The 12,610-nt window shown below is 41.3% G+C and overlaps 1 protein-coding gene and 1 long non-coding RNA gene across 2 annotated transcripts in view; one reads left to right on the forward strand and one right to left on the reverse strand.

The window, feature by feature from the left end:
• The first annotated feature begins 9,291 nt into the window (after window positions 1-9,291).
• On the forward strand, window positions 9,292-9,944 carry LOC106095353 (uncharacterized). The gene is made up of 2 exons (XR_001222730.2): window positions 9,292-9,398; window positions 9,474-9,944. It is a non-coding gene; the product is annotated as an uncharacterized LOC106095353 (long non-coding RNA).
• Window positions 9,945-12,124: 2,180 nt separating this feature from the next.
• The window catches only part of LOC106095352 (all trans-polyprenyl-diphosphate synthase PDSS2), a 29,143-nt gene continuing 28,657 nt past the window's right edge, over window positions 12,125-12,610 (reverse strand). Inside the window, exon 5 of the mRNA XM_059360156.1 lies at window positions 12,125-12,598. The gene's annotated coding sequence lies outside the window, so the exon portion shown is untranslated. The remainder of the gene's footprint in view (window positions 12,599-12,610) is intronic.

Consider the following 12,610-nt stretch of genomic DNA (forward strand, 5'->3'; position numbering starts at 1 on the left):
TGTTGGAATTTTTGTCGTTTTGGACCATTTTTCAAAGTTTTCGTTCCTTCAACCTGTTAAGAAATTCACTGCCGAGGTGGTGACAAAGTTTTTAGAGGAAAGTCTTTTTCACGTTTTCGGTGTGCCAGAAACTATAGTGTCTGATAATGGCACACAATTTAAAGCCCATAAATTCAATGACCTTTTGCAAAGCTATGGCGTTTCCCACGTTTACACTGCCGTTCATTCGCCTCAGGCCAATGCGTCTGAGCGGGTAAACCGCTCAGTAATTTCTGCGATAAGATCTTACGTCAGGTTGGATCATAAGGATTGGGATGAACAATTAAGTAGAATTTCTTGTGCATTGCGTTCAGCCGTCCATTCTTCTGTGGGTACCTCTCCATATTTTATGGCCTTTGGACAACATATGATTACAAATGGGTCCACTTACAAGCTCTTGAGGACGTTAGGCATGCTTGATGATCGTTCGATTCAGTTTAACCGGTCTGACTCCTTTGATATAGTCAGGACTAAAGCCACGGAGTGCATGCGCAAACAATTTGAACGCAATGAGAAGGCTTATAATACGAGATCTCGCGAGGTGTTGTATGAAGAGGGTCAGGAGATATTCCGTAGAAATTTCCGACAGAGTGACTTCGAAAAAGGATACAATTCTAAATTGGCTCCTACATTTATTAGAGCACGGATTAAACGTAGACTGGGCAATGCATATTACGAGCTTGAGGACTTACAAGGAAGGCCAATTGGTAAATATCACGCTAAAGATATTCGTCAGTAGAAACATCTACCAGCGTGATCATCTTTCGGTTCATTTCACTCCCCGAAATCTGATTTTTGTGGGGGGTAAATGTAGGGTGCGCTCGTAGATGTGTTTTTTTCCGTTTTTTTATGTGTGAGTGAGACATATAGGTGATTTACTTTCTCAGTCCTTTCTTTTAGCCACAAACCTTCTTTCACAATCCACTGTGTGAGTGAGGCAGGTATAGCATGGTTATATGTGTTTGCTGCAGTTTCCTTGTAGCTGCTTTTGTTCACATATAGTCGCTGCCAAGATACACCGGACATTAGCACAGTGTTAGGACATCCGCTTAGTAATCCGGAGGCCCAGGTTCAAATCTTGGTCAGGGTGAAGTTTTTTTTTATTTTTTTGTAATTATTCAATTTTTTTTTTTGTACTAAAATCTGACATTTCCATTTCCATTGCAAATGGAAATATGGATAATGTATCTGGCTGAGAGATTTGTTTCATATTTTCGCCCTGTCCCTGAGCTCAAATTTCCTTTGGGTAGCCATATTTAACTTGGAATTTGCTGAATGGTGTTACTTTTTGGAAGTGACCCGAGCGTTTAAAAGCGCTTGGATCAGCCGAGATCAGCTCTTTTCAGTTCAAAGTGATCTCCCCGACCAGAACCCCTGTCAGTAAAGTTTTTTTTTCTTTTTGCGTTGTTATTCGCTATTATAACTTTTGGAAGTTTTACCAACAATTTATAAAGTTCGCGAGTGAATATAATATTAGTTTTCACGACTTTTCTTTATAAGTAAGTTTGAATAATAATTCACGCGAGTGGTTACAGTATTTTTTTTTTAAGGAAATTCCTTTGATTTTATAGTCTGCAATAGCATTTGTTTTGCCACGAAAGAAATTTTATGCATATATGCACGGATCCTTTTCTTACTGTTAGCTGTTCAGAGAATTAAAATTTTCTTGGTAAGAGTGTGTCTAAGTTCTCTTATTATTTCCTGGTGGTGACGTTATGTATTTCATTATTCTTCAGCTTTGGAGTCTGTGACCACCAGACGAATGCTCTCTTCACCATCGATTGGCTTCGCTGTGATCAGTCCGTGTATTTCTGCCGTCGTGAGGTTGTGTAATCGGCGTACCCCCAGTAAAGCGTGGTTAAAAGGGAAGCGGGAGGAATTAATCCCCGGGGAAAATCTTGGTTTTTCGGCCTAGAAGGAGAATTTTCTTTTTGTACAAGTCTTTGACTCATCATAACCCTTAAAATCTGAAGGCTGTGCTGTGGCTAAATTAACTCCATTCCCGGACGGTAGAATTATATTCATATGGCCTGATTCGTTGTGCGAGAAAGAGACCATTGTGTGATTTTTATATTTTTGCTTAATGCCTACACTTTACGATTTACTAAAGAAAAAGACTCTAGAGTTAATAATTTTTTTAAAGAAACCCTTATGAAAAGCACTTTGTAAGAAAAAAAAAAGAACAATGAAAGTGAAATGTCAGTGTTCGCAATTTTACAATTAGTAAATCTTAAATTTTTGTTTCACGCTGAAATTAAAATTAAAACTAACCATATCTAAGTGTGCAAAAATCAAAATCGTTGTTGTCATAGCAAAAGACTATTTCATACCTAAAGGCAAGTGATTTATACAAACTATGTACATTCATACATACATAAAGGTTTTTGTGTAAAGCCCTTAAAAGAAGGGAACATCAAAGCATTGCAAGCAGCTTCGTGTACCAATCGCATTGAAAGGCCTTTCAACGAGGGAATCGAGCTACCAAGTAAGTGATCTTAACACTCTTTTTGTTATTACCTTTGGGACTCGCTCTCTTAGAATGTTAAAAACAACCGTTACCCTTCTGAGAGAACTTTGTCCAGTAAATAATTAAAATCATTTAAATAAATTTACTTATTAAAGATTTTCCATTCAATGATTCGAATTAATAACCTAAAAATTTAAATTCGAATATGTGTCTGGATGGTCTTTAATATAGAGTTGCAAAAAGAAACAGGAAATATTAACTTTGCTTCCGAACGCATGCATACGAGATAGTCACGTATATACAGCTGACATCTACGGCACAACAACAAACGCCCACCAGTTTTAAAGTTTTGAAGACACTGCTGCAATCATACATATTGTGCCTACAGCATCGCAACTAGTTTAGTGGAGCAGTGACCATTTCGTATGCACGCGTTGCATAGCAAATATTTATATTAAACAAATTTAAATCCTTGTCGAGTGTTTATTTAACTATTAACAACGATGCTGATAGATATTGCACCCTCCAATGCATACAATTTTCTGTTTTGATAACGAACATAACTCCATTACTTGCTCACCGGAGACTGTAGAATTTAAAAACCAAATGTACAAACTCTGCGGTCATTGACCCAGTATAACTCAGCTGTTTTTGTACGTATGTCGGTATGTCTATATGTTCGCTTTGTTACAGCACAGCAAGACAATTTAATACGGGTTTCTTAACATAAAGAAAAAAATGATCGCATGAGACTTCACTTTCATTTAAGAAAAAAAAAAACCATTTATTTTTTTTCCTAAAAGGAGATTTATTTTATACCCCATATATTTTTCTTGGATAGCTATAATGTTCTACTATTATAAAATTTGTATTGTTAACTCCTAGCTACGAATTGAGGGAACTCTCGATAAGGTATTTTGAGGAGATATTTGGGAACCTAAGTTAACTAGAACACAATAGTGCTTTCTTGCTCTGTTTAATGAAATTTTAGGTTTACCCTTAGCTGTTAGGTTAAAATAAAATAAACCATGTTCATAAAAATGAGAAAAATGCTAAATTCCTGAATTAGAAATAAAACTTTGTATTTTCGGAATGAAACTTTTTGGTAGATATTTATTGAATAAAGGTCGTTTAGTCGCAGATATGTGCTAGATATACCGTTGTCGTTTGATTTCCTCTGACCGGAAGTGTAGAGGGGGTGTGGCGTAGAAGGGTCTACCATGAATTTGATGCTATTAAGGAAGCTAGGTAGACAGGTAGGGAGGGCGAATTGTGGTGAACACCATCTTAACCACAACCGAACTTACACCTGAATTTACTTTCCCATTTCTTTCGTTTAGGCCGTACTCTCTATTAAGAGTCGACCTCATACAAGCACGCAAATATCTTATTAAAATTTTACGGTAGCGAAGTGAGTGAGTGAAATGGCAAGATCCCAACCCACCGACGAGCAAGTAGGCCGGAAAAACATGCGTGCTTCCGTCATGATCACCCTCAAAGAACCCAGTGGTTTAACAAACCTACTATTTCCGGTACAAATCGACCGTTGTATGCTACATGAGCTCACGGTTTGTATAAAATGTTGTTTAATTATTTCGATAGCTAATTCACTAAGTAGAATATTTAAATTAGGGTTTCTTCCATTTAAAAGACAGCATTTGGTTGCAAAATATTGTTAAATTGATGGAGAACATCCTTATGTGATATTGGCTTCAATGAATGCCCTCCTTAAATAGTTGCCATTTGATGGGGAATTCCCGCTTTAGCGGCAATTCCAAATAGATTTACTAATCAGATTTACTATTTTTGTTGCGTCCGGTTATACAAATTTTCCAAAGTCCAGTTAAAATTATATCGTCAAATCCTTGTGTAGTTTCGTAGAGATTCTTCTAGATTTCCTTTTAAAATTTTCAGTGGTAGGTAAAATATTGCCTCACAAAAATCCTTTAGAATCTTCTTGAACGATGTGGAACACGGCGATTTTCCACAAAAACTGCAAGCCAAAGCTTCTTTTCTAACGCGCTATTTGACAAAATTGTAAAAAATCTTAGAATTTTCTTCGTTTTAAATGAAAAATTCTAATAAAATTTTAAACAAAAATTAATTATTTTCTGTCCTTTCCGAACAACGTCTTGACAGTTCAAAGTTTCAAATAAAAATCAATCGAAAATTAGTTGTTTGAGTATAAAAGAATTTAGAAATCTCTAGTTTACATTCCAAAGCCTCTGTGAGTCTAACCAAAAAAAAACTTTTCATGCAGTATAAATTTCCTCATCCAAATTGTTAAAATTTATCAGTCACACCCGGCAAACCAGAGTGGTTCTGCCTCAATTACGTTCCGGCAGATGCAGCCGCCTCAATTCCCACAGAGCTAGGATTGATGCCGATGTGCAAGATGTATGTCCCGATTGTAACCAGGGACCGCACGATACACGTCACCTGTTTAACTGCCCGGCCAGACCCACTCGACTCAGACCCAGATCCCTGTGGACGCACCCCATCTTAGTCGCGGAGTTCCTGGGTCTTGACACTCAACAGAATCAAGCAGACGAAAGATAGTACACAATAAACTGCTACAACAACAACAACAACATAGGTGTGGCTTGTAAGGTGCTAGCCAGTAATTGCACAGACAACTATATTGCTGCCGAGTTTCATGAAAGGCTACAACGATCCAGTATCAATGATTGTCATGTGGTGTGGACGCCAGCCCACAGACGAATTGTGATAAACGAAATAGCTGGCGAGATTGCAAAAGACGCGGCGATATGTGGTGCTTCGACATGAGTAAACTTTACCCCCGACGAAGCCTTGCGACAGATTGCAACTCTTATAGTACTCTTGAAACCGTGAGTTCTGCGATGTGTCTAAGTACAAAGGCCAGGCTCCAGAGACCTGAATATATATAAAGATCTTATAGCCTTTATCTTGAGATCTAATATAAACTTATAATCATTCGCTGATTTTACGATTATAAATTCTACTGTGATATTTACATTTTTGGTTTATAACTTTTTATGTTTTGCTATCATTTGTAGACAAGATGTGACCTGATAACATCGTAACCAGTGTGATATTTTACAATTAAGGAGTTAGACTACTCATAATTTTGTTGTTAAGCAGCCGATGTTTTCTTCTTCGTTCTTAACCTTGCTTTGGTGTCGTCGACATCGCCATCTTATATCCACAATTAAAAAAATGCAAATAATGCTTAGGATTTTAAGAAAATCACATTCGTGAACTCCGAGAAACATTTTTGCAAATCATTCTTTTTTTCAGGCAAAAATATTTAAATTTTTTCAGAATTCTATTTCAAAGTTTCCTGGACTCGTAAGTTCTCGTAAACATACTGTGAATGTAGGAAAACGTGTCAGCTGTTTTGTTTTGGCTTATGAATACACCTACAAATGATTACCGAACGTCTGAATCTGGAAACAATGAACAAAAGCGGAATATGTGGCTGGAACACTTGGAGCAATGTAACTTAGGCACCGGTTCAGGCAACCTGTGGTCTACTGTTAAGTCACTCTCGAACCCCGGTAGACGGGATGACAGGACCTTTTGGTGAAGTAACCGTGACTGATACGAAGAGATACGTTAGCTACTGAAGCCTGGTAAGGACCAGAGTTTGGGGAAGTCGTACAGACCGATCTCCCTTCTCTCACCAGTAGCAAAGACGTTTGAGGCATTAATTCTACCAAACCTCGTAGGAGAATTTCAATTTGCCGAGCATCGAAGACTGCACGGCACAAAAAAAGCTTTGCAATCCCATTGCAGTCAGTTGTACGCACCGGATTGACCCGATGGAATCCTCATCGGCAAGGGCTGTCGCCTCAGTGTACGTGTTCGTCTTTTTTCGTCATGGGAGAGGCACATCCCGGAGTGCCTTCTCCGCACGCTTCTGGTCCGTGCCGGGATTGAAAAGAACCCCGGAGAGAGATCGTGGACTTTATGAGTCGAAAGAGCATATTGGTCGCAGCGATCCAGGAGACAAAGCTGGCCAACACCTGCAGCTTGCACAGTTGTCACGGTTATAATGTGCTACGTAAGGATCGCTCAAGGAATGGAGGTGGGGGATTGGCCTTCGTTACACACCATTCCGTGCAGTATAGACCTATCTCGCCTGCGCTTGACGCTAGTGACCCCTACATGGAATATATGGGAATAGCAGTCAGGTCTGGTACTGTCGAGACAGAGATATACAACGTGTATATACCGCCGGTTGGTAGCTGTGTCCCGATTAATGGCCAGGCTTTCAACCCCGACATAAGTGGGTTGCTATCTGGCCATAATCGTCTGGTTGTAGGGGACTTTAATGCGCATCACACGTCATGGAATTCTCCCCTAGGTAACGACCAGCGTGGCATAGCTTTGGGAGAGCAGATACATAGCTCCACGTTTTGCACGGTGAATGAGGATGCCCCCACTAGGATTACGAGGAGGTGCAGCAGCTCGCCAGACATCTCAATTGCATCCCCTGATATCCTGAGTGACGTATCCTGGCAAGCCGTCATCTCTTTGGGGTCAGACCATCTCCCCATAATTCTCACCATCGACCGACCACCCGACTTCATAACCTCTGAGCACCGGACGTTTATCATTATAAGAAGGCCGATTGGACTGGCTTCAGAGAGTATACCAATCGCCGCTTCAGTGAACTGCCACCCCCCTCTGATGTGCTTGTGACCAAGAGGAAATTCCGAGACATCATTAACGCAGCAGCCGCTCGCTTTATACCAGCCGGTCGAATACCCCAAGTGCGACCCAATTTCCCGGCGCAAGCAGTGGTACTCGCAGACGAGCGTGATGGGATTCGTGCTATGAACTCCGCTAACCCCAGAATCAGCGAGCTGAATCTGGAAATAAACAGAGTAGTCAACGAACATAAGCGGAATTTGTGGCTGGAACACTTGGAGCAATGTAACTTAGGCACCGGTGTAGGCAAACTATGGGCCACTGTTAAGTCACTCTCGAACCCCGGTAGACGGGATGACAGGACCTCAGTCACTTTTGGCGAGATAACCGTGACTGATCCGAAGAGATGCGCCAGGTTGTTCAACCGTCAATTTATTGTGCATCCCGAGAGAGACAGGGCAAGGAGGAGAGCCATTCGCCGTATTCGTGGTCTCCGAGCCGATGAACAGCCATCACAATTTACCGTGGGTGAAGTTACGAATGTCATCCGTGGCGCCAAATCTTCTAAGGCGTTGGGCCCCGACGGAATCTCTACATTGATGCTGAAGAATCTGGATTCACCTGGAGTTGAGTACCTTACCACTGTCCTCAACCTGTCATTGAACATTCTTATAGTTCCCGATGTCTGGAAAATGGGCAGAGTGATCCCGCTGCTGAAGCCTGGAAAAGACCCGAGTTTAGGGGAGTCGTACAGACCGATCTCCCTTCTCTCACCAGTGGCAAAGACGCTTGAGGCATTACTCGTCCCGAGCCTCGTAGGAGAATTTCCATTCGCCGACCATCAACATGGATTTCGGAGACTGCAAAGCACAACAACAGCTTTGCATGCCATCACCACACACATTTGCCGTGGCTTCAACCAGCCCAGGCCATTTGATAGGACGGTCCTCGTGGCACTGGACCTATCGAAGGCATTCGACACGGTCATCCATGCCAAATTATTTGAGGACATCGCCAACACATCCCTTCAGCCAGCCCTGAAACGATGTGTCGCGAATTATCTGGAATTATGGCTGGAACATTGAGGACCGATCTGTGTGGTGTTCATTGCTGCCACGAGAAGCTTTGTTGCGAGCTACCGGGCTCGTCCTCAGGTTGCGGGACGTTTAATGCTCCATATGGAGTAGCTGCAACGGAAGTCGCGGACAATCTGCTGTATCGAGCGGAGAGTCACAGTGAGAGGCCGGGCGGCACCGACTCTTACACAAATACTGTGTGCCTATGATGCTCGATATGACAAGGCGGGTTATTGGTGCCTTTAAATAAGCAATGGACCGATGGCGCTGTTCTCGCGTCGATCGGTACTTTGGACCGCAACGACCCTGCTCACCTACAGAAGCCTGACGAGGATCGCCACCTCCATATGAAAATTCAGCTACAACAACAAAAACCCACGAAACCACCATGATGGCAGGTTGAAATAGGTTATTGTAGCTGTAGATAGCTACCAAGTGAATGCTAACAAATGACTCAAATAGGAGTATTGAGATTAGAGCTCAATCAACACAAGAAGGAGCTGTGTACCCCTCTTGTGGTGATTGTCGGATTTTCAGGTCATTTGAAAAGGACAGTTTGAACAGGACAGTCATAGACGGTTGAACAACTATTGTGAGACTGCCCTAAAATTGCGAGAATAGGTGCAGGATGATGGCTATACAAAAACCAATTTTCCTTTCTAAATTATCTTCATGCAATAGTCTTTTGCCATTTTGGACTACTATAGCTTTAAATTGCAATTGCAGGCCGCATGGGCGTTTTTTCATCCATGTTGACTCCTAATCATCTTCATTTTAATGTCTGGCATTGTCCTGACGTAAATTTTATCAGTGTTCTTCTGCGCTTTTTGAATCTTTCGGGAGTGACACAAAAAACCTATGTTTCCTGAGTGAAACTGATAGTGAATGAGGCTGGTAGACGCGTGCCTTAAAGACGCGTGATTTAAAGACCATAACAGCAGCAAACACAAATTATAAAATATTTATTTTGAAGTTTATATTTTTGTACGACGAACTCAAAAATGAGCTGACATATCAAATTCTCTCAGCTGGGTTGATGCGACCCCCTGATAAATACGCCTTGGATATGTCAAATCATTTTTGAATTCGCCTTACAAAAATTTTAAATTTTAAATTAATATTTTATAAATTGATTTTTGTGTTTGCTGCTGTTTTGGTTCTTAAACTTAGGTTATATTATGGTACGCATCTAACAACCTTAATCGCTATCAACTTCACTCAGGGAACTTAGGTTTATTGCGTCGCCCCCGAAATAGATTCAAAAAGCGCTGAAGAACAAAGACAAAATTAACGGCGCTACAATGCCAGATACTAGAACGAAGAAGATAAGGAGCCAACATGCATGCCAACAATAGCGCTCATGCGGGCTGAAGAGGTTCCCTCCAATCTTCCATTTCAAGACCCTATTGCAGTCAAAAATGCCGAAAGGACTATGTGCCTGCAAATAATTTAGACAGGAAAAAAGGTGTTCATTTAGTTGAAATCCTGAACCAATTCTGGAAGCGCAGCAATAGGTGCTCAACCATCTATAATACGTAAGTCCGCAATGTGTCCAGCGCGATTTCAAGTCCTGACATTGCAATTGGTTGTTAGAAGCCCTATCAGTAGTGATAGCGATAGCTCCACCCCATCTAAGAGAAGTCCTCTGAATACACCAAATTACTTCATATTATTCACCAATATGCATGTCCTCTGAATACACCAAATTACTTCATATTATTCACCAATATGCACCAACTTTATTTTTCGGGGGGTTTACGTCAAGTCGACTGGCCAATCTTAGCTGCATTCTATGTGCTCTCCGAACGGCCACATACCAAGATGAAATCGTCATCCTCATAGCCAGCAAACATTAGCCCCTTCCTTTTCAATTGACCTAAAAATCCTACAAATATCTAAGGGCCCCAAAAAGGGTTACAAAAACCGTCCTTGAGCTCTAGTCACAATATTCCTATTGGATCCCTTTGCTGGTGGTACGCTAATTATACTGCCCTTCAACATAGTATGTATTTTATTCAAGAGGAATCTTTATGTCCACCAGAGTCATGCATTTCAAAAATGTGATGTGTGGTCCCTGGTTAAAATAAAGACAAACGTCAATGATATTAGAATCAATCCCAGCCCTATTGGAATTGAGCTAGAACTACCCTGGTCTACCGTGGAAGGTTAAAGGCATTCTTAGTAGCTATTGGTAGCTTGTAGCTTACCACTACCACAACATAGTGAAAACTATTTAAAACTGCCATCTTAAAGGTTTTGTCTGGAGCTAATAGGAATTTCGAACATTTTAAAATTTTTGTTTTCCTGCTTGATACTCAACAATTAATAAACTTGTTTCTTCTTGCTCTGGTTGGTCGAAGTAAATATGCCAAAAATTTTAAATGTAACGGCGAATTGAATTTTCTTCGCCCTGTTTACAAATTTTGGCATATCAAGTTCCAAAAAGGTGCTTTGTTGTAGCAGTTCGCCGATGCAGCCACCTTATAAATACGCCTTGGTTAATAGTTTTGGTTTAGGGTGAATGGGTAGCCCACCATGAAAAGGTGAGTTCCCTCGGTGGCCAGTCTGACCTGTGGAGAAAAGAAAATGAAAAATGTAATAAAAAGAAATTACCAGAAGGGAGTAAGGGGTAAGTGCCAATACGCCGCCGCCATATGCCCTAATCCATGTTAGCACTTTGTCGTGAAACTGAAGTCTATATGTCGTGAAACTAAAGTCTATTCCGCGATTCCACACACTCCGCCAAGAAATTCGACTCACTGTCCTAGAACCCACGGCCTTGAGGGCTGCCATATATATGTATACTGATTTCGAAAACTGTAGATCCCTTTCCAGAACTTCCTTTGCGGCAGTCGTTATGGCACATATCTCTGCCTGAAAGAACATACACTCGTCCGGAGGTCTCACCGACGTGTGTGTCGCCATATGGCCCCAATCCAGCCCCTGTCTCCATTTTGGAGCTATCTATAAAGACCAAGGTATCATGCTCTTTAAACTCAGGATTCGCTTCCCATTCCTCCCTCCCGGGAAAGAGTATCACGAGAACGTCCCACCCTTGAGGCGCTGCGCTCCACTTATCGCCCATCTTCTGACTACATTATCTCCTAAGTCCGCGTTGATAGCCCTGTCACGTAGCATACAGTCACACAGCCAGAAAATCAGTTGGACCCTCGTGCGGTTCAGGACGGTGACTGTTGACCCATCTCTTCGTTATTAAATGCCCTCTCAATATTCAGGAAAGCCACCATCGTGTACTCCTTCTGTAGGAGAGACGTTTTGAATTCTCGCACCACTTTGTGGAGGGCCGTCTCCTCCGACCTGCCCTTGAGGTATGTCTGAAGTTTTCCGACGCCAGACCCTCCATCACCTTCAAGACCTTTTTGTTAATAAAATTGTTTCGTTTATAATGTCAAGTGCTACGTTTTATAGTAAGCATAATTGCCTCTTTAGTTTTATGATACATTTATTCTACATTTACGAGAGCATAGCCAGGCCTATAACCTTTTGTTGTTGTAACCACATTTTCATGTGGAGGTGGCGATCCTGGTCAAGCTCCTGTAGGTGAGCAAGCTCGTTCCGGTCCAAAGGAACGATCGCAGCGGCAACAGAGTGGGCATTGGTTATTTAAAGGCGCCAATAACTTGCCTTGTCCTATCGAGCATCATAGGCTCTCAGTATTTGTGCAAGAGCCGGTACCACCCGACCTCTCACTGAGACTCTCCGCTCGATACCGCTGATTGTTTACGACTGCCATTGCAGCTACTTCGTATGGAGCATTCCACTATCTGCAACCTATGCACGCGCCCGATAGCTCGCAGCTAAGCTTCTCGTGACAGCAAAGAACACCACACAGATCGAACCTCAAAGTTCCAACTTGTGTGGTGCACACAGCTATTCCGTGCCGGGATAATCTTTTGTAGTTCAGTTTTATTGAACAATGAATAGAAAAATACATTGAAATGTGTGAAAGCTTCAACATGAATATAAATTGCTAAGACTACTATATCATTAGATATAATATTGAGTACAACATATTTTATATTTAATTTACAACACATAATATATTAATTCAATAAGTACAAACCTACAGTCCGGACCTCATGAAGGCCATGGATGAAAGTGACATTGTATTTGTTGCTGATACCATATATGACGACGACCTCACGAATTATAGAAATAATTATGCAACGCGGAGAGATAAGCGGGAGAGAGAAAGAACTCTTTCCGAAAGCGATATGTCTTTACATTTTCGGAAATGGACGCAGTGGCACCTATGTTTGAATATTTCCTGAAACAAACCGTGCATAAGCCATGGAATTTTTAGTATGTAGAGACCAACTTTCCTCAGATTTTTAAATATGGGCGCTGTAAGCATTTGCTTCTATAAAAAATT

This window comes from Stomoxys calcitrans, chromosome 1 (genome assembly GCF_963082655.1).
Source record: "Stomoxys calcitrans chromosome 1, idStoCalc2.1, whole genome shotgun sequence".
Lineage (NCBI taxonomy): Eukaryota > Metazoa > Arthropoda > Insecta > Diptera > Muscidae > Stomoxys > Stomoxys calcitrans.